The sequence below is a fragment of the Pseudochaenichthys georgianus genome, chromosome 22, assembly GCF_902827115.2.
Source record: "Pseudochaenichthys georgianus chromosome 22, fPseGeo1.2, whole genome shotgun sequence".
NCBI classification, from domain to species: Eukaryota; Metazoa; Chordata; class Actinopteri; order Perciformes; family Channichthyidae; genus Pseudochaenichthys; species Pseudochaenichthys georgianus.
In genome coordinates this window covers 6,276,869-6,297,475 of record NC_047524.1, presented here as the reverse complement: position 1 = coordinate 6,297,475, position 20,607 = coordinate 6,276,869, and the positions used below count along the sequence as shown (strand labels likewise).

The window sequence follows — 20,607 nt, the reverse complement described above, 5'->3', positions numbered from 1 at the left end:
CGGTCTTCCACGACCCGACCGGAGAAAAAGACGTGCTGCAGCCTGCAGGCACGAAACACGTTACCAGTAGAAATACATTGCTTTTAAAATCGTGCTGTGCAACACGAAGAAAAGGGGCAAATCGTGATGGTGAACATGAATCAATAGATTAAAAATCGTGTTGGTGAACACGAAATGCCGTGAGACTGGGTTGTTCATTTAGACCCACTTTAGTGAGCATTACTGGAGTCTCCTGAATGCAAGCTGAACCTCTAATGTTAAACCACCCCCCCTTGTGATTGTTACACTCTATCACATACTGTTTACACCCGTACTTCATTATGGTTTTATTGAAGCAGTGGGGGGGCAGAGAGAGACATACGCAGGACTCGGTCCACGATCAGCAGGGGGGGTTCAAGTGGTTCCTTAATGCTAAACTCACTCTGCGATTGCTTACAGTATATACAGTAAAGTGGTAAAGGCTGTTCACAAGGGGTGATTCATTACTCACTCGCACGCGCACACACGCACACACACACACACACACACACACACACACACACACACACACACACACACACACACACACACACACACACACACACACACACACACACACACACACACACACACACCCCACACACACACACACACACACACACCCACACACACAAATCAAGCTGTTAGTCCCTGAGAGGCCATTCCCACCACAGTCTCATAGCTGCTGTTGATGAAAAGCTGCAGAGTCGCCCGAGGGTCTGTCCCTGTGCTCTCAGTATCACCTGAAAATGAAATGTTATCTCTGTTGTCTTTACACACAGAGACGTCCCTCTCCAGGTTTGGGGTAGAACAACCTTTTGAAACCAAATAGTTGGCGAGAGCGAGTAAAAAACGTTTTTACTACAGTATGTATCGCTCTGTGCAGCTGGAGTCTAATGCATGATGGGATTTTCTTTTAGAGAAGAAGGGAGGCTGACGGCAACAAACACCTAGAGTATATACAGTATCTTTCAGTTGAAGTATACTTAAAGTTCAGGGTAATCAACTGTTAAAAACATACTGTTCAATTTGTTTTTCTCCAATAAATTGATGTTTTCAAAGTAAATGTATAATCGTTTTTAATAATTGTGATATCAATTATTGACCCAAATAATCGAGATTATGATTTTTGCCATAATCGAGCAGCCCTAGCTGTGACAGAAACCTATTTTCAATCAATTCATTTATCAATGGATAATGAAGTATTAGGAGTAGGGCCGTCAAACGATTAAAATGTTTAATCAGATTAATCACAGCTTAAAAATTCATTAATCATGATTAATCACCATTCGAACTATGTCCAAAATATGCCATTTCTTTATGTATATTGTTGGGAATGGAAAGATAAATGAAAGAAGGCGGATATATCCATTTAACATACAGTATCTATGTTTATTATAAAAATGTTCTGCATGTCAAAATGAAAGACAACCCACACACCTATCAATCATCAAACCGTGGGGTCTTAATTCATTACGTGTTGATTTCTATCAACGGGGAAGTACTTCAGGAAAGTCGACAGGGGGGGGCTAGTGGAGTACTTCGTGACCACAGAGTGTGAACGTTGTGATCAGCTGTTTTAGCGCAGTTCTCCAGTGAAGGGGGGAGTCTCCCTCTGCAGCCGGTTGGCGTAGTTTTGGCACAGTTCCGTTGTACAGACCGACGTTAACAGCAGCCCTGTCTGTGCACACGGAGACCGACTCTGTCGTCCGGTGATCTAACCGCCTTCTGGAAAAGCTTCACAAGTACGTCGGTACGCAAATGCGTTTTGTGACACAAGTGACGGTACGCATTTCAGATTACGCACATAACCTGTGTACCAGTTATGTGCACCCCTGTACCAGAGCCATATTATTTCTATTATATGGCTCTGCCCTGTACTACAGCAAAAGTATTCTCCGTCGGGACTTCCTGCAACAACACCACGCCGTTATCAAAGATGTTCTATTGAGAAGACGATCACTACGTGACAAAAGTTTTCAAAAAACCGTGGTTACTGAAATCAATCTTACTAACTGCTGTCTGTGCAATTTACTCCGCGCGAGTTGGCAGACTTTATTTTGCTTACTTTAACATCATTTTTCATGGTGGGGCTAAGCCATTTCTTGGTATGGGTGTAGCCTACCCCAGCCATACCCTGGCGCTGCCACTGGTGTTACGTATGGGGCGGGCCATTCTGCACATGCGTTAAATGCGTTCAATATTTTAACGCAATTAATTCAAAAAATTAATTACCGCCGTTAACGCGATAATTTTGACAGCACTAATTAGGAGTAATCATTTACTTAACATAATGTCAGGAAGTAGTGAAAATTGCCAAGAAAAGCTCAATTATATCTTAAAAAGACTTGATTTTTCTGATTTAGATTTAAAACGACAAAGCAAAAGCAGCAATTCATCACATCAATATCCAAGTGGTAGTGCGCACTAATTGATTAAGTTCTAATTTGGTCAATAAATCATTGTGGGAGCAATGACCTTTACCAGAATTATGGTTACTTTACAAAGGGGAAACTCTATTATTTATTTATTGTAAGACCCTGCTTGATGCGCTTCCATGATGTGCCCTGCCTGGTGAAACTGTGGTTGTGCACGGCAGGGATCTACCAAAAAGCACTTTACTGTAATTTTCCTTAGCCCTAAAAGTGGCTAAAAGTATTGAACATAAAAAAAATAGGACCCCAGTATTCAGGATTTTCCTCTACCAAAGCATTTACTTCAGTCAAATTAAAATTGGGACAGAGATTAAAATGTTCAGGGTTGACTCTCTGTCCACTTTGACTTAAAGTAAGTGGACAGTAAGTGTTTAGTGTCAGGGACAGTTGTACTCGACATATGGCAGTGGCAGGTAACGTGATGCCTCTTGCGCCCTTTCTTCTGGTTCTATAAGGAGTAGTACCATTGGAGATTTGGAGATTATTTGTAGATGAATGAATTAAAGGCTATTTTGCTATATTGTTCCTTGGTCAAAACACTGTCGCTGCTTTGACATTTGTACATCTGTGTTGTACTGGCGTCTTGTAGTGGCAGCTTTAATTAGTGAAATAAATTGTTGAATGTTTCTGTTTACATAACTCCCTTTTCCAGTCTTATGATATTTGGACAGCGAGTGCCGACACTCTCTCTCCCTCTAATCATTCGGTCTCAGCTAAAACAATATTGTTATAAGAACAGAAATGGCAGAATAATCCAAACAAATGATTGTATACCTTTTGTGGATAAAGACCCAGTTTAACATATCAGCATAACTAATACTTGTTGCATAGTTTAGCCAAGCCTATTGGAGTTTTCATTGACCACTATTTAACAAAAAATGTTAACGCTACAAATATTATGAAAGTCAGTTAAAGGTGGGGTAGGTAATTTTGGAGAAACCAGCTGGAGTGCGCTAGAATTTGAAAATACACAGCTGGAAAAAATCTGCCACTTCCTTACAGAGCCCCTCCTCCAACACACACGAACGCGCACATGACCAATGAGGGCACGAGATAAGTTTGTGCACAGATGGAAGGCTGACAGGCAGGTAGGCCATCCAGTTATTTTAGCCGGGCCGGCTAAAATGATTGGTCGTGCTTTTTACAGTACTACGGCTTCCACAGATGAGGTTTTTTTAATGGATTTTTTGTCAAAGCACTTCAGATATTCATTGCTATCGGGATGTTAAGAGCATTCCATGGAATATAACAAAAAGTGTATCTCGAGCCGGTTTCTCAAACTTACCTACCCCACCTTTAAAAGCATTTACCATTAGCTTCTTCAGGAAGTTTAGTTCTGATTATAAAATATCCAGCAATCTAATAATGTTAAAGCTAAATCTACACAACTTTACAGATCTACTGAGTTACAGCTCATTCTTTGGTTGTCCAGCCTGCAACTGTAATGTTTTTATTTTCTCTTACTGCTCTTATAATGTCATTTTCGGCCGTAATAGGGAGTTGTTTCAGCAAAATAAATTCTAAAAAAATACAATACACTACCTCAGACAGCAAAGCGACACCCTTGACGCCTAATTGCTGAGCATGATGGAGCATTACGGCCCGTACACACGGCGGCGTGCGTTTAAGCTTCAATGCTTCTGCCCATTCACTTTGAATGGGGTGACGTCACGCTTTGCCGAAATGCATTGTGGGAGGGTTGCTTCGCTTTGCTCGCGTTGCTCGCTTCAAAAGTTGAGCAATGTTCAACTTTTGAAGCTTCGGCGGAAGCGTCAGCCAATCAAATCATATGCCAGTACAAGCTCTAGCCAATCAAACCGTGTGCTTGTGTGTCCGGGGTGGGAGATTCATGTGATTGGTTGTTGGTCGAATTTCAGACAAGCTCACCGGCAAGCTTCAATGCACGCCGCCGTGTGGACGCTGCGTTAAGGAGCTAAAGAGAGATATATTTTCCTTGAAATATGACTCCAAATCAAGGACATAGTTGCCATGTAAATGCTGCATATGCAAATAAGCAGCTATTTCCTGACAAAGACTCACAGTTGCTCCGGGTCTGAAATAAACAAATATGGGAGTGTTTTTGTAAGCAGCAAACATGCTGAAAAGAAGCTTTTAAACAGGAAGGTAAGATATGCTAGGTTAGGTTTGAATTGACCCTTGACCTCTGTCAGTCAACTGAAAAGTATTTGGTAGGCACTGAACTGATCATCCACAGCCAAACAAGTAAGAAACTGTAAGAAAAACAGAAATTAGCAATCAGCTCTACGATTTTAAAGGTTTCCTATCATGCAAATTGCACTTTTTGATTTATTTTATATATAAACATGTGTCCCCGGTGTGTCAGTAGACTCACAAAGTGTCAGAAAATACAACCCTGTCTCTTTTCCTCCATATCCACATCTCTAAAGACGGGGCTACAACGGAGCTGATCCAGATGGGCTGCCGATATGACGTAATATTGGAAATGTGGGTTGGCTTTACGCCCACGGCCCTATCAAAAACGTTGCTGTATCAGAAACAATGCACAACGTTTTGGGAGTAATATGGTCTGTGTTTACATTAGCAAGCACGCTAACACTGAGAGCTAACCTGTACTGGAGAGAGTATGTGTAAAGAAGCAGGAAATAAAAAGGAGCTCACCTTGTGGTAAACCCGTGAGAGAAAAAGCATTTGAGCTCCATACTGTTTCAGAAATAATCATCCTTGATGTGGTTTGGAGCATAATATGGCGTTTAATCACGGCAGCGTGTATCTGCCGGTAGAATTATTATTATTATTATTTTTTTTAAACTATGGGCCCGGAATCAGCATTTCTCTAACATGGCTGAAATAGAGGGGTATGGTGCATGGCTAGAAAGGGTGATCTGTTTGGTATTTTGTGCAAAACACTTCATAGACACATGCCTAAAAATAATAGGAGACCTTCAAGGAAAATGTAAAAGCAAGAGAAATATTTTAGTTTAAAACTAAAACACAATAAAGCAAGGATGTTGAATAACCTGGGTACAGCTGGTTCTTTACAAAATAAATGTTGCAGCCATTGTTACTCTATTGAGCTAATTTGACATTCTACTCAAACCTCCTCAGGTGCATCCCGGAACCACCGTGTTAATGTGATTTGTCTTTTTCTGGATCTGTAATAACAAAGACAGGAAAAAAACTGCAAATACAACCTCAAGCTTTCAAAGCATCACTTCAAGCACCATGTTATTTCTCCATCTCACTCACTCTTATTGACATTTACAGAGACATGTGTTGCGATGTAGCCATGCGGTTTGTTCAACTAGAGTGAACCTGGGTTGCAGGTTTGCATTGGGTGAGAACAATTGAAACGCGCCCTGGTTCACTGACTGACGCATTTGCCCTCGCGTAACAGTTTTTATGCAAAGCAGACCCACCGGCCATATCACGCACAGTCATGTTGTATATGCTGCCTTATGCAAATGAGCGACCTTTCACAGAGCATTTACATCAGGGTGGGAAATTAACTTTTTGAGCCAGTCATATCCTTGTCTGGCTCCGGTAAAATTACATACCCAATCAAACTACTTTTTATTCAATTACAAGGAAGCAACTGCTCAAATCTAACACTATACATGTACATCTGACTGTCATCTTGAGACTATTTACATTTTTTTCTTAAAGACGCCATGTCATGATTTTATGAGTTTTTCCTTTCCTGTAGTGTGTTCTATAGGTTTTTAATGCATGCAAATGGTCTGGAAAGGCTTAAATCCCAAAGTTCCCTCCAAAGGGAGTATCTCTCCCACACACTCCCCTCCTGCCTGAAGCACCTTGATTGGACTAGTTGGTTTACTTCTGTCACATTAGTAACATCACTATGTTGCACTCATGCTTTTATTGGCTGGTGCTCCAACACATTGTACCTCGTGCTGCGTACCTGGACTCACATTCAGGTTCACAAGTCCAGAGGTTCAGGTTCAGGTCCGGACTTATAAGTCCGGACCTGAACCCATGGCTTGGCAAGTTGTTTGAGTAACTAAAGTGAACTTATTGTGAGCTAATTATCAATTGAAAATTAACTCATAATCAACTCAAATTCAAACTCGTCAGGTTTATTGTGCTCCCTTCCAACTTGTGTCTAGATTTCTCTACAAAGTACAAATGTAAAAAAAACACTTTTTGCCACTTAGTCTACAAATGACTTATGACCGCAACTACAGTGAACTACTACAAAGTTCAAACATTTATTTAATTTACCAAACTAAAGTAACCAAACAGTCCCTGAGTTGACTAAGCCTAAATCCCTAAAACTTTGCTGAAAGGTAGAGTGTAGAGTAGACCATACACATTACACTGTTACACACCTACTATAGAGTATAGGCTACACTGTAGTGACTGTACAGTCAGAGTACTCTACTGTCTGTACACCATGTGTTTTCTACAACTCTACATGTGTACATTATACAGTACATACTACATACATAGTGATGTACATACTGTTAGAAATTAAAATCAATGTTGATATGGCGTAATTTTGAATTAAAGACACTATTTAATTTAAATCAGTTTTATTCTGAAAAAACCGGAAGTTCACACTATTAACTTAATACTTTTATTCTGAAAATTATTCACTTCCGGTTAGCATTAGCATGTGGCGAAATGCTACGTTTTCAAACCGTGAATCGAAGGTGAAATGACATGTGATGTTGTACACTGAGCACACTGGGATTAGCACTCATGTATTGACGCTGAATAACGTTTATCAGGGAATGTTTAAATAACCGCAGACACCAGAATATACGTAAGTGCTAGTTTTTTTGAGAGTCCAAGTACCGGTTCCCGACGTTCCGGTTTTAACCAGACTTGAACCGAAACTTTTTACAAGTCCAGTACCGGTTCGGCGTACCGGTACGCAGCACTAATTGTACCTGATAGGATAAGGGGTGGGACATCTCTCTGGTTATATTTCACACAGGCTCCGCCCTCTACTGGACTCTATGGGTACCACTCTCTATCATGCTGTGCGTGCTTTCACCATAGACTGTATATATAAATCGACGTAGGGTCCGTGACGTCACCTATAAGATTCTGCAGAGTTGCCGAGAAGCCCTTAGTAGGCGGAGTCGGCCACTAACGGCTCGACAGTGACGTCAGAGTTCAACTCCCGCCTGCTCCAAATAAGGGCAAAGAGGCGGAGCCGAGGCGGGACCTGCTGCCACCGAGCTGGAAGTTCCAGAGCTAGCTGAAGCTACCAAGCTAAGCTAACATGCTCCCCATCTGCACACTGCCGTGGCATTTTACGTTTCTAAGGTAAGCGGACATGAAACTATTCAGCAAAACTATAAATAATAATCTAAGTTATTGAGTTTTTAGCATAATACTTCAGAATCTTAAAATCCCGTAACGTTTGTATGCAATGGTGCTAAGTTCAACACTGGAATCAAGCAAATATTAATATGTTTGCATGACATTAGTTATTTATATTTTGATATTGTCTTGGCAGATCCATCCATCCATCCATCTTCTCCCGCTTATCCGTGGTCGGGTCGCGGGGGTTGCAGTTCCAGCAGAGAGCCCCAAACTTTCTTTTCCCTGGCGACATCAACCAGCTCTGACTGGGGGATCCCCCAGTCTTGGCAGATGAGAAGCGCTATATAAATTAAATATATTATTATTATTATTATATCACTTAACTATACGTTTAATACATTTAAGTCAAGCTAAGGTACATGTGATGGTAGCTAGTTAGTGCTCTTACTGTATGATTAAATCTAAGTAACAGTTCTAGATCCTTGACTTTAGACAAACAATTAAAAAGACAACATGTATTTAAAGACCAATCTTTATTTGAAGGTGCCTCTTAACCTGAGATATTAGTTATACAGTAGTATTGACAATCTAAAAAAACTGAGCAACTCAACAGTCAACTTATTTGTTATTGTCTAAAGCATTTATTATTTTCATTTTCCCTCTCTCATATTCAGTGTGGACGGATTGAGACAGCATGGTGTCCAGAGAGCTGCAGAGACTTCAGGGAGAAACCTCCGTGTGATGGACGTCCTGTCTGTTGGTTTGGAGAGGACTGAGGGTCTTTCCTCAGCAAGGAGGACCAGGCCTGATGGAGGAGCTGATACCAACTGCACAGGCCTAGTCTGTCACTTTGTCTCTTAAATGTGTTTACTTATACATTTAATAGGTTTACACCTTCTGTCCATATGTGCTTTTTATTTAAAACATTTGATGAAGTTTTGGTTCACATTTCAATAAATTGTATTTGTATTTTCACTCCTTTTGTCCATTATTCTTACTGAACATGTTAGATTACACATTCACATCTGACTGAATAATGGCCCCATTTATTTGTGACGTTGCAAACTCTGCGGTACAAGGCACAGGTGATGTGAAGCTCATAAAGTGAGGCAAATAGAAATAATCAGCTGATGGAGTGTAGATGTGGAAATAGCTGCATTCGATCAGCTGACTGTGTTTTCACAATAAAAGTAGTTTCTTAGTGAATGTCCTGTATTGGTCTTAAAATCTCATAACATCAGCTTTTAATGTTCCTCTTGGATGTTCTTCTTGACCCTCAGAGAAGGAGAAAATGTCGTGTCTTTCAGGCAAGTCCTTTCCTAACAAAAATTACAGGAAACATAAAACATATTATTGCAGAACAAGTGTGTTATTTATGAAAGCAGTGTGTTTGTGTGTTTAGGGGCTGTAGATATAGTTATTTTGTAATTGTAATGTTTTTTTTAAATTTCAACAGAGCTACAAAGACAATCAGATTATGAATGAACAGTATGAAGTTCATCAACATTGAAATATATGTTATTATCAAAATAATATTTAACTGTTATCAAAACGTAGTGCAACTGTAGAAGCTTTCTCTGTTGTCTAGCAGTTCTCACTATGTGTTAAATATCTTTGCCTTTAATACATTAAATTAGAAAGCTGACAAAGTCATATTGCTAAATATCTAAAATTTAACTTTTTGCATGGAAAAAACCCTCAACTTAACTGATGTGTAGGTGATCTAGTATTTAGTATTGTTTATTGGAATGTATATCAGTGTATTAAAGTCAATACTTCATTCATTTAAACCAATATCTTTCTTGATTCTTTGTACAGTATGAAAAAAAGAGTCTTTGTACCTGAGCTGAAGTTCACTGCTGTGAGGAGTCCAGTTCTGTCTCTCACTCTCTGGTCCAGCCTGTCTGCATCACCTGGACACCTTAGACAAACAGATTATGTAAAGTACCATGTGTACAAACAATATAACTGATTATCTTCTGTTGAACATGTTGGATTGTGTATTGTCCGAGTCAGGGTCCTTTTTATTTTACTGTAACTTTGGAAGTTGTGTTGCTTACTGTTTATTTGATACCAATTTGGTAATGCAATTAATAAAAACAATAAGGTTTGGGTTCGTTCTTCAGATGACTGTGACGTTAACGTGTAAGCTCAATAATGAACTCCAGCTCAACCAACCATATTGTAATATCTAAGTAATCATCTTGAAATATGACATTAATAATTGTAATATACACATCTTATTGTGAGGTTGATTTCACATACACTACTTCGACATTAGCTTGTCTACATACTTGAGCATAGCCAATTTAAATTAACCTTAGCGATGCATACAGTTCCTACCTACATAATAAAATATCTCTCTAAGTTACAAGGATGACCTTATTTTATCAACCTCAAACAGCAGCCGTTTGTTCAACAGTATTATCCCACTTAACGCTTAACACTTGTCTATTTCGTTTTAACCTTTATATATACAGTCTATGATTTTAACTTGTAGGCTACAATTAGCATCGTTAGCACCGATGTAGCTACCACTCGCTTACACACTAAACCAAGCCTTAACATTCATTACGTAGCTGATTAAAATCATTAACACATAAATAAGTACTCGATTTTCACTTACCGCAAACCGCATGCATGCACCGTCTGTTTTAACCGCAGAGCGAGTCACAATAGTCCGATATATAAGCATGAAGAACAAACAGCCACGGCCGGCTTCAAGTTGTGTTCCCTCGATGAGCTGAGCAGGCAGAGTCCCTGTAGCTAGCTTCACGGAGCAGCTAGCAGAGAGACGAGAAGCTAGCAGCAGCGTCACTTGACAGAGCCGTCACTCAATGTGACCACGCCCTAATTTATGCAAAAATGTTAAGACCTAATATAAATAAAAGGGTCGTGTTAGAAAACAATTCACTCACAGATCCATAATCATGAAGGTGGAACCTAACTATATTCATAATAATATTTATTGCATCCATGGGTAGAAACATTTTTTTTCTGCTGTAAAGTTGGGCATTTTAACATGGGGGTCTATGGAAATTGCTCCTTTCTGCAGCCAGTCGCTATCGGCCAATATATGAACTGCAGTGTGTGGCACTTCCGTATTGGCGTCCCGGCTCTTCCCCAGAGTTTGCCGCTTGGCTTTCACCTACTGAGTTTACGTAAACGTAGCCGGCCAATCGGGGCGAGCCTACCTAAATGCGCGCGCAGGCCCACAGTATATAAAGGCGGCTACACCCGCCGCCCACTATCCTTTTTCTCTTCAGACGAGCTGACAACCGAAGAGTTAAACTAACGAAGATTAGAAGGAAAAATGGCCATGCACCTGCCCTGGTTTGATCGCGGGCGCCGGTCTCCATCACCTCTGCTTAGAGTGTTTGGGGGACCAGGATATGGCCGAGGCGGTGCCATTCACGTCGCCATTTCAGCGGGGCGGATGGCTCCGTTTGCCGTTGTCGGGCACTTCCGGGTCCGGTCCATGGAGGTCCACCGCCCTAGGTGATGACCATGGCGGCGGAGCGCAGCTGCCCCCAGCGGGCAGCAGGCTGGGCAGGGAGATGAAAACAGCTCTGCCACGCTACCGCGTGACAAGGCGACTGCAAATAAACACGAGTGTGTTGGGCATCTCGCTCATTGCTGGAGATGCCCCCACCTCACCAGATCAGAGCGATTATTTGTAGCTTGATCATGGCCGCCGCCGTTGTCTGCCGTGTGATATCCCGGTGAGGGATCACGCCGCATGGCACTTTCCAAAAGGACCGTGTTGTTGATCTCCCGGGCCGGGAGCCCCCGTGTTTACGGAAAGGCTCTTTGGATCGATCTCCTTGGTTACGTGGGTGAGGAGTAGTCGCAGCGTGACTGCTTCTTGCTCATGAGTTAGGGTTACGTATTGTAACCCTAGTACTAGAGTAATGTGTGTGTGTGTGCAAATGCATTTAGTAAAAACTATGGCATTTATCCCAGAGTAAGAGTCATCTCTCTCCACAATTCCACATTTTCCCATAATGTCTCGTTGAGATCGGCAAGGCCGTTTTCATACGATGTTAATTGGACACCCATTATGAGGCGCGGCCCCCGTGAGAGTGGCCGCGGTGCGTTCAGGGACCACCGCAGAAGAACAGTGGGTTACGTAGTGTAACTCTAGGTCTAGAGTGATATGGGTGTGTAAAATGCATTCAGTAAAAACGAGTGCATTTATCCCAGAGTAAGAGTCATCTCTCTCCACATTCCACATTTCCCCATAATGTGCCGTTTCAAAGAGACGGCATTATGACGACCCCCCCCACCGAGAGCGGGCCGCGGTGCGTTCATGGACAGAAGAAGCTCAGATTAATGCCTCTTTCTCTCTGAGAGAAAACAGCATTATGGCGGATCGCGGGCTCTCACGGTGCGTGCCGTGGTGTGTTCAGGGACCTCAGTGAAAAATCGGCCGTTTTGTTCTCTGAGTGGAAACTGCATTATAGAAAAACGGCCCTTTCTGTGTCAGCCCCCCATGAGTCAAACTTCCTTTTATGGAGGGTTTGACGGCGGAGTGGGCCACCAGAGAGTACCACAGCCTCATAGCTGCGGCTCCGCAGCTGATTGCACATCCCCTAACACAATGTTATGGCGAATGGAAAATCAGTGGTGTATTAACAGGGCGGACGGACAGGACACTGAGACTGGGTTATTCACTTCAGTTTTGCAGCATCCCTCCTCCGTTCAGAGGCATGAGAGAGGCAAATCTGTCATCCCAGGAGGAGATAGGTTTCCTCTAGGCATGTGCACTCTCAAGTCAGAGAGAAGGGGCACTATTCCCTGTACTTTCTGGTTCCCAAGAAGACAGGAGAATTCAGGCCCATTCTGGATCTTCGAATGCCTGCACCAGCACATTGCATGTAAGAAGTTCCATATGTTAACTATGAAACAGTTACTGGGACTGGTGCAGCCAGGCGATTGGTTCACAACCATCGACCTGAAGAACGCTTACTTTCATGGCGAAATTGCTCCAAAACACAGAAAGTATTTGCATTTTGCCTTCCAGGGGGTAGCCTACGAGTACAACAGACTGACGTTCGGCTACTCCCTATCCCCACGCACGCTACGGCGCTGCAACCGCTGCGGGACCATGACATAAGGGTGTTCTTTTATATGGGCGACCTCATAGTCATGGCCAGGTCCAGGGAATGGGCAATGTTTCACACAGCCCAATTGATCCTACACCTAACCAAGTTGGGTTGAAAAAGAGTTGCGGTCAATTGGAAGAAGAGCTCCCCCATACCTCACCAGCAGGTAGAATATCTGGGGGTGATGCTCGATGCAGGCAGACTACGTGCCACCCTGACAGAAAACAGAGAGGCATCCCTGCTGCGGGCAGTCTGCAGGCTGTGTCAGGGGGCGACGGTGACAGCTTTGATCATCATGCAGACTTTGGGTCTCATGACGGCTGCTCACTCCGTAGTGCCACTCGGACTCCTGCATGCACGTCGCATACAGAGGTGGCTTACCGGCCTTCGTTTAGATCTCAAGACACAAACGACGTCTGGTGATCATCCCCCCCTCAGTAGAGAGCAACCTCCGATTCTGGGGGTCCCCAGATAATCTGCGGAGGGGAGCTCCAATGGGGCAAGTGACCTCCTATATCACAGTCTTTACAGACGCTTCAGTGACAGGATGGGGGGGACGTGCCTAGAAAGAGCTGTAGGTGGTTGCTGACCTCTGACAGAGGCTCGGCACAGCAACCTCCTGGAGCTGCAAGCAGTGATGCTGGTCCTACAGCACTTCACACCCTTAATACAGGGCAAACATGTGCTAGTGAGGAGCGACAACCGCACCACAGTGGCGTACATCAACAGGCAAGGCGGAGTCCGCTCAATAGCCTTGTTGACCGCGGCAGTGTTGTCTCTAAGGGCCCTGCACATCCCGGGACGGGAGAACGGGGGGGGGCCGACCTCATGTCAAGAGGCGGACCCCTGCCAGACGAGTGGAGGCTTCACCCGGAGGTGGTGAAGCAGTTCTGGACTCATTTCGGAAGAGCAGAGGTGGACCTGTTCGCCAATCGGCGCAACAGCCACTGTGCCCTGTGGTTCTCCCTGGCCCGGTGGGACAATCCGCCCTTGGGGGTGGACGCATTTGCACATGAGCCATGGCCAAGGGAGCTGCTTTACGCCTTTCCACCGCTGCACCTTATCCCCCCCCCCTTCTGGATAGGGTGAGGCGGGAGCAGCTGTCAGTCATCCTAGTGGCCCCATATCGCCGCCTGGCGCCGTGGTACGCGGGGTAACACAGATGATGGTGGGCCAGCCTCAGGTCTGGGGAGCGCTGTCTCAGGAAGCAGGGGCAATAGGGGCGTTACCCACTCTGGGCCAACCTCTCCAGGCTTGGCTCCTGAGAGGGACAGGCTGAGACAGGTGGGGCTGTCTGACAATGTTATTCAGACTATCCAAGCAGCAGGAGCAGAATCCACCACAGCCTGTTGCAGGCCAAAGTGGGCAGGATTCCGGCGATGGTGTGAAGGAAGGAGTCTAGAGCCTTTGTCATGCACGCTGGGCTCTATTCTTACCTACTTACAGATACTAGTGGACAGGGGGCTGGCTCATTCCACAATTAAGGTGTATGCAGCAGCCATTTCGTCCTGCCATGAGGGATTTGGAGGCAGGTCAGCCTTCAGTCAGCCGCTTATGTCGCCGTTTTTGCAGTCAGGAGGCAGCGCCAAGTAGTGCACGCCTCCGCCCCACAGTGGGACCTGCCGTTGGTGCTCGAGGCTCTGGTCACAGAACCATTTGAGCCCCTGGAGCTCTCCTCCCTGAAAGCACTGTCATGGAAGACAACATTGCTACTTGCCTTGACTTCGGCCAAAAGAGTGTCCGAGCTGACCGCTCTGTCGGTGCACCCAAGCTGCCTTTTGATTCGGGGTGACCGTAGCGGGGCGACACTCAGACCGAACCCCTCCTTTACTCCTAAGAGCCTAAGGAGTTCGTTCAGGTCAAGGGCTATTCAGTGAGGTGGCTTTAATCTTCCACCCCATATTGAGGCCAGGGAGGCTAAATTGCACCTCCTCTGCCCAGTGCGTGCGCTAGCATGTTATGTAGAGCGCACGGCTGCCATTAGACGCACTGACCAGCTGTTTGTGTGCTTTGTGGATGGTGTGGCTATAAAAGCTCTCTCCAAGAAGCGCCTAACAGGATGGCTATGCGCATGCATTACACATGCCTATGGACGGGCGGGGAGAGCCCTCCCCACTGGGGTCCGTGCGCATTCTACACGGGCTGTGTCAAACAGCCTTATTCAGCAGTGTGAGTGTAGAAGATATATGCACGTCGGCGTCTTGGTCTACGCCAGGCTCCTTCATAACATTTTATCTCCTGGACATGTCTGGCTCCTTCTCGTCGTCTGTGCTTGCCGAGGCAACAAATGACTGGTGAGAGGGGGGGTGGCTGTGGGTCAGCAGGTGTCTGACCCCCCCCCTGGACATAAAGCACTTGTGTTTTCCCATGCTCCTGAGGGACTCGGGAGACACAGTGCGCAATCAGCCGCATACAGGGCTGGAGGCAGGCTGGGAGAGCCTTCCTCACTATTGTCCATGCCCACTCTACACGGAGCGTGCGTGAGTGTGGGGGACGTGGTGCACTTATGTTTTCCCATGCTCCTGAGGGACCTGGGGAACATGGTGCGCGGTAGGCTCCAGACGGAGTCTCCGCACAGTTCTTTTCCATGCACACTCTACACGAGGTAAGCGTGTGTGAGTGTGCCTTATCCAAATTGCGGCCCCAACTTCTCTACGGTTACAACCGGATGGGAGGAAGTGGGGATGCAATGGATGTTAGCCAAAAGCCGGCCAGGGACGGTGTGGTGGGTCGATGTTGTTGGATGACAGGGCGTGTATACATCAGGGCTCCGTGTGAAATATAACAGTGGGTTACGTATTGTAACCCTAGCTAGATAAGCACAGCCGGAGCCCTCTACCTGGGGGCCCTGTCTTTCCTAGTCCGCTCGCTGAAGAGTGTATAGCAGGGGTCTTCAACTAAAATTCAACGAGGTCCAGTTAGAGAAAATCTTCCCATGCAAAGGTCCGGAACATCAAAACGTCTAAGTTGCTTTATGAATTAGTGTGATATATATTGAAGTGACCTGTAGCTTTATCAACGTCTGCATGTAATCAACAACTGACTGCCAATCAAATAAAGAAAGTACAATTCAAAAACAACAATATTTATTGTCAATTAACATTACTTAAATACTGTGGATATGTGTAATGTTCCTCTCGGGCTGCATTTACAAATAAAATAGAGAAAATAAATAAAATAGCTTTTGAAAATATGTGCATCTTAAAAGTGCTTAATTTTAGATAAATAAAATAAAGTGTAGCAGCAGCTTGAGTGTCCCTTTTTCTTTGTTAACCGTTTCACAGCATGACTTAACAGTTTCAGACGATTATAGAACAATATCAGTCTTTACACATCATAACAATTGAACAGTTTTAAAGTTTCTCTTTCTTTCCCTCTTATATTGCAGTCCCTCACTCACTCACTACCCTCCTCTAGGGGGGCATGCTCCCCCGGGAAGATTTTTTTTTAAATATTGAAGTTAAAAGCATCAATGTGGTGCACTTTGAGAGCAACATTAAGAGATCTATGGATACATCTCTCAACACCCATATGAAATAGAACTGTAGCATATTTTTCTTTTTGGATATTTTACAAATCACTCCCCTTTTAAACTCTATTCTTGTTATTTTTAACAACTTTTGTGTTGCTGTCATATAGTATTTTATACCTGTTTTTCATTTAGTCTCATTAATAACTATAATGATCATATCAAGGTGTGCCTTAACCTCACTGAGCTGAGGTTATTTGAGCCTCTCAGGAGAGAGCTCTCTTCCACCTGGTTGTAGAAAAGCTCTTTAAATTCGTTAGCATAGCTAGCTAACCAGATGCTACTAACAACAGATCGCCACTGTGCTTACAACTAAAGACACAGCCATGCAAACACTGCGGCATGTGTAGCTCCTTATGGGTATTGCAATATTTTAAGGGCTGGAGCGGCGTTCCGGTGCTCAGCACTCCTTTCAGAAGAGACATATACCACGTGAAGACACGTTATGCTCGTGTTGTGTTCATGAACCTGTCCTTGGCCAGGAAAAACAGGTACTCAGATCTCAGTGCTGCGTTTGACACTGTTGACCACAGCATATTACTAGACCGACTGGAAAACTGGGTGGGACTTTCGGAAACAGTTCTAAATTGGTTTAAATCCTACTTAAAGGATAGAAACAACTTTGTTTCTATAGGTAAATACACATCTGAGTTGACAAATATGACATGTGGGGTTCCTCAAGGCTCCACCTTGGGGCCTCTTCTCTTTAACATCTACATGCTACCACTGGCTCAGATAATGAAGAACAACAAAATAAGTTACCATAGCTATGCAGATGACACACAAATTTACGTAACAATTTCACCAGGAGACTATGCTCCAATTCAAACACTGAGTAAGTGCATTGAACAAATCAATGACTGGATGTGTCAGAACTTTCTCCAATTAAACAAAGATAAAACTGAGGTAATGGTCTTTGGAGCCAAGGCAGAACGTTTAAAAGTTAGCGCTGAGCTTCAGTCTGCAATATTCAAACCAACAGATAAAGCCAGGAATCTAGGTGTAGTCATGGACTCTGACCTGAGTTTCAACAGTCACATTAAAACAGTTACTAAATCAGCCTACTATCACCTAAAGAATATATCTAGGATTAAAAGACTAATGTCACAGCAGGATTTGGAAAAACTTGTCCATGCCTTTATCTTCAGTAGACTCGACTACTGCAATGGTGTCTTCACAGGTCTCACTAAAAAATCTATTAGAAAGCTGCAGCTGATTCAGAACGCCGCTGCTCGAGTCCTCACTAACACTAAGAAAGTGGACCACATCACTCCTGTTCTGAAGTCTTTACACTGGCTTCCTGTGTGTCAAAGAATAGATTTCAAAATATTGATGCTGGTTTATAAAGCACTGAATGGTTTAGGCCCAAAATACATTACTGACCTCCTGCTAAACTATGAACCATCCAGATCTCTCAGGTCTTCAGGGACTGGTCAGCTTTCTGTCCCCAGAGTCAGAACTAAACATGGTAAAGCAGCGTTCAGTTATTATGCTCCAAATATCTGGAACAAACTCCCAGAAACCTGCAGGTCCGCTGCAACTCTTACTACTTTTAAATCCAGGCTGAAGACTTTTCTTTTTGTCACTGCTTTTAATTGAACTTTTCATATCTTAAACTGCACTGTAACTTTTTTTGCCTTGCCTTGCCTTACTCGATTGTTTAATTATTTTTGTGGTCTAGATTTCTTCTTCTTTTTTGAAGTGAGAAGTTGTCCGTCTGTCGGACTGACTCCCTCCCATGTATTGAATATAGCTCAGGGTCCGTATAGGTCGGCGTCTGGGTCCGGATCCGGACCGCGGTCCGCCTGTTGCCGACCCCTGGTGTATAGGATAGTGGGCGGCGGCTGTGTAGCCGCCTATATATACCGTGGGCCTGCGCGCGCATTTAGGTAGGCTCGCCCCGATTGGCCGGCTACGTTTACGTAAACTCAGTAGGTGAAAGCACGCACAGCATGATAGAGTAGTACCCATAGAGTCCAGTAGAGGGCTCCGCCTGTGCTTATATGACTAGGGTTACAATATGTAACCCCCTCCCTCAGACAGAGGGTGAAAAGAGGTGCTGCAAAATAAAGAGCTTTTTGAACATTAAACCATTGAAACATGTCACAGTAGAGCCACTAAATACAAATATCAACCTAAAAATGCCCCTTTAAGTTACAACTAACATCTTTAGACCTTGTCATTAATCAATAATCTGTAAGTCAATGTTTGTATTGTTCAATCAGCTAGGCAACTTTAGCAAAAACACATTAGAAAGTGTATTGATTTTATTTTGAAAATAGTTTTTTTTGATGAAGTGAACATTTTGTATTGTTTGTTCTTGTTGCCTTTCTTCTTCTCGTTACTTAAGAAATGCCCTCTCCCCCAAAATACTAAAGTTTGTGGTGATCATTTTGTGTAGCTTCGCAGGTTCATAAGGAAGTATTGCATGCTGCGTACTTCAAACAAAACCAAACTCATTATTTTAATAACCAAACGCCTTCAGCCTACAGCAGCTCTTGTAAACAATTAAATAGGCAGTTCCATCTCCTACAGTGATGATTTAGGAACATTATCATGTCTACAACTTTAAAATATTGCTACATCATCTGCAAGGTAAAATTATAATTTATGTGAAAAGAAGTGTGGTGGCTTTCAAGTTCAGAAGAAACCCCAGTTTTTTTTTAACAGTCCTACATTTTCCATTTCCAAAGCTTCAAGGCAAGTAAAGCATCTCAGCTGCTGGCTAAACAGGCTTAATGTCAAGCCCTGCATAAATGACCAGAAGATGTTTTGTTGGTTTGAGTCATCCTGAGGGGAGAATGACCTGTTTCCAGGATTATGACCTTTCACGTCAAAACAATTTGCTCTGAAGTTACATTGCCTGTATGTTGCCTGATAGGGGTCAAAGGAAGGTAGAAACTGAATACCCGATGCAAATCCAGTACAAAGTGGCTTTTTGTTGGTGTATGCATATGCACTATTCATTTATTTCTATGCATTCAAATGTGGCTAAAGACCAACAACTGTTTAAAGTGTGTGTTCCTCAGTATAAACTGTAACTCAATGATTGGGTTTGTGTATTCAAAATGACTACAATTAAACCATAAATCTGAAATCTGGACAGGTTACCTGGCACCATGCACGACTGCATTGGGCAACTGAATGCGGAGGTGTCAACACAAATCTAATCCCACTCCCTGTCTCCTTCACTAGGCATGATGAACAACTTGGTGCTTTTTGCCATAATTTACACGTGGTGTACAACTGGTGCCAGTGAAAAAAAAGTGCATTCAAATTAACAGGAACTCTGGCTTGGGTTTACTCATGAATTATTGTTAGGCTTTTGTCTCTTTTTATGGCTGCCAAATCCTCTTTTTAATGAAGGCAAAAATTGTAAGTTTGTCTTGTCTTTTTTTTTAAATGCCTTTGTCTGAATGTCTTTCATTTTTGTAAAGCACCTTGAATTGCCTTGTGTTGAAAGGTGCTATTTAAATAAACTTGCCTTGCCTTGATCGGGACTGCAACTACCTAAGGCTGCGGCCCCACGAGGACGAATTCGGTCGTTTGCGTTACTGTTTAGTGTCATATAGACCGTTCGGCCACACGAGGACGACCGAATACGTCACTAAACGACTGAGGAAACGACAACGGGTCCCAAGGTGGATAGAAATGCATACGCCACTCTCTGGGGGGTCAAACAGCTCCGTGTGTGCGCCCTATACGGACATTTTCAGATCACTGATAGTGATTGCGCAATAGCCCCGCCTCTCCCCACCTCTTCTGCTCACCTCCGCTTACCCCGCGCCAGTGCTGAAGTGTTTCGCCACCAACAACAACAACAATGGCGGATCGCAGAGTTGCTATCGTGCTCCGGACGCTATTGACCATGCTACAGTTGTTTGTGCAACATCTACAGCAATAATGATGAGGCAATAGCCCCGCCTCTCCCCACCTCTGCTGCTCATCCCCACGTCAAAGTAAACTGCACCTGAATTCAGATTATTTATCTTTCTCTCGCGAGTGAAGTCTAATCTGACAGGACGGAGACACGCAGCTCTGCTCACCTGCAGCTCCTCCCGCTGCAGCAAAACACACACTTCAAGTCAGATCATCACCCTTAGCTATTTTAATTACCTCTCAAACTCCCTAAACTAGTTATAAATATGTTTATTTTTACAGTCGGCCGGGTCACTGATTACTGGATGAGCTGCTGCATGAGACAGACACTGACGCTGTCTGAAGAGAGGGAGGAAAAAGAGAGGCT

The 20,607-nt window shown here is 43.7% G+C and overlaps 1 protein-coding gene across 1 annotated transcript in view; it reads left to right on the top strand.

The window, feature by feature from the left end:
* The window catches only part of slc4a11 (solute carrier family 4 member 11), a 160,957-nt gene that overhangs the window by 37,027 nt on the left and 103,323 nt on the right, over nt 1–20,607 (top strand). The window lies entirely within an intron of this gene.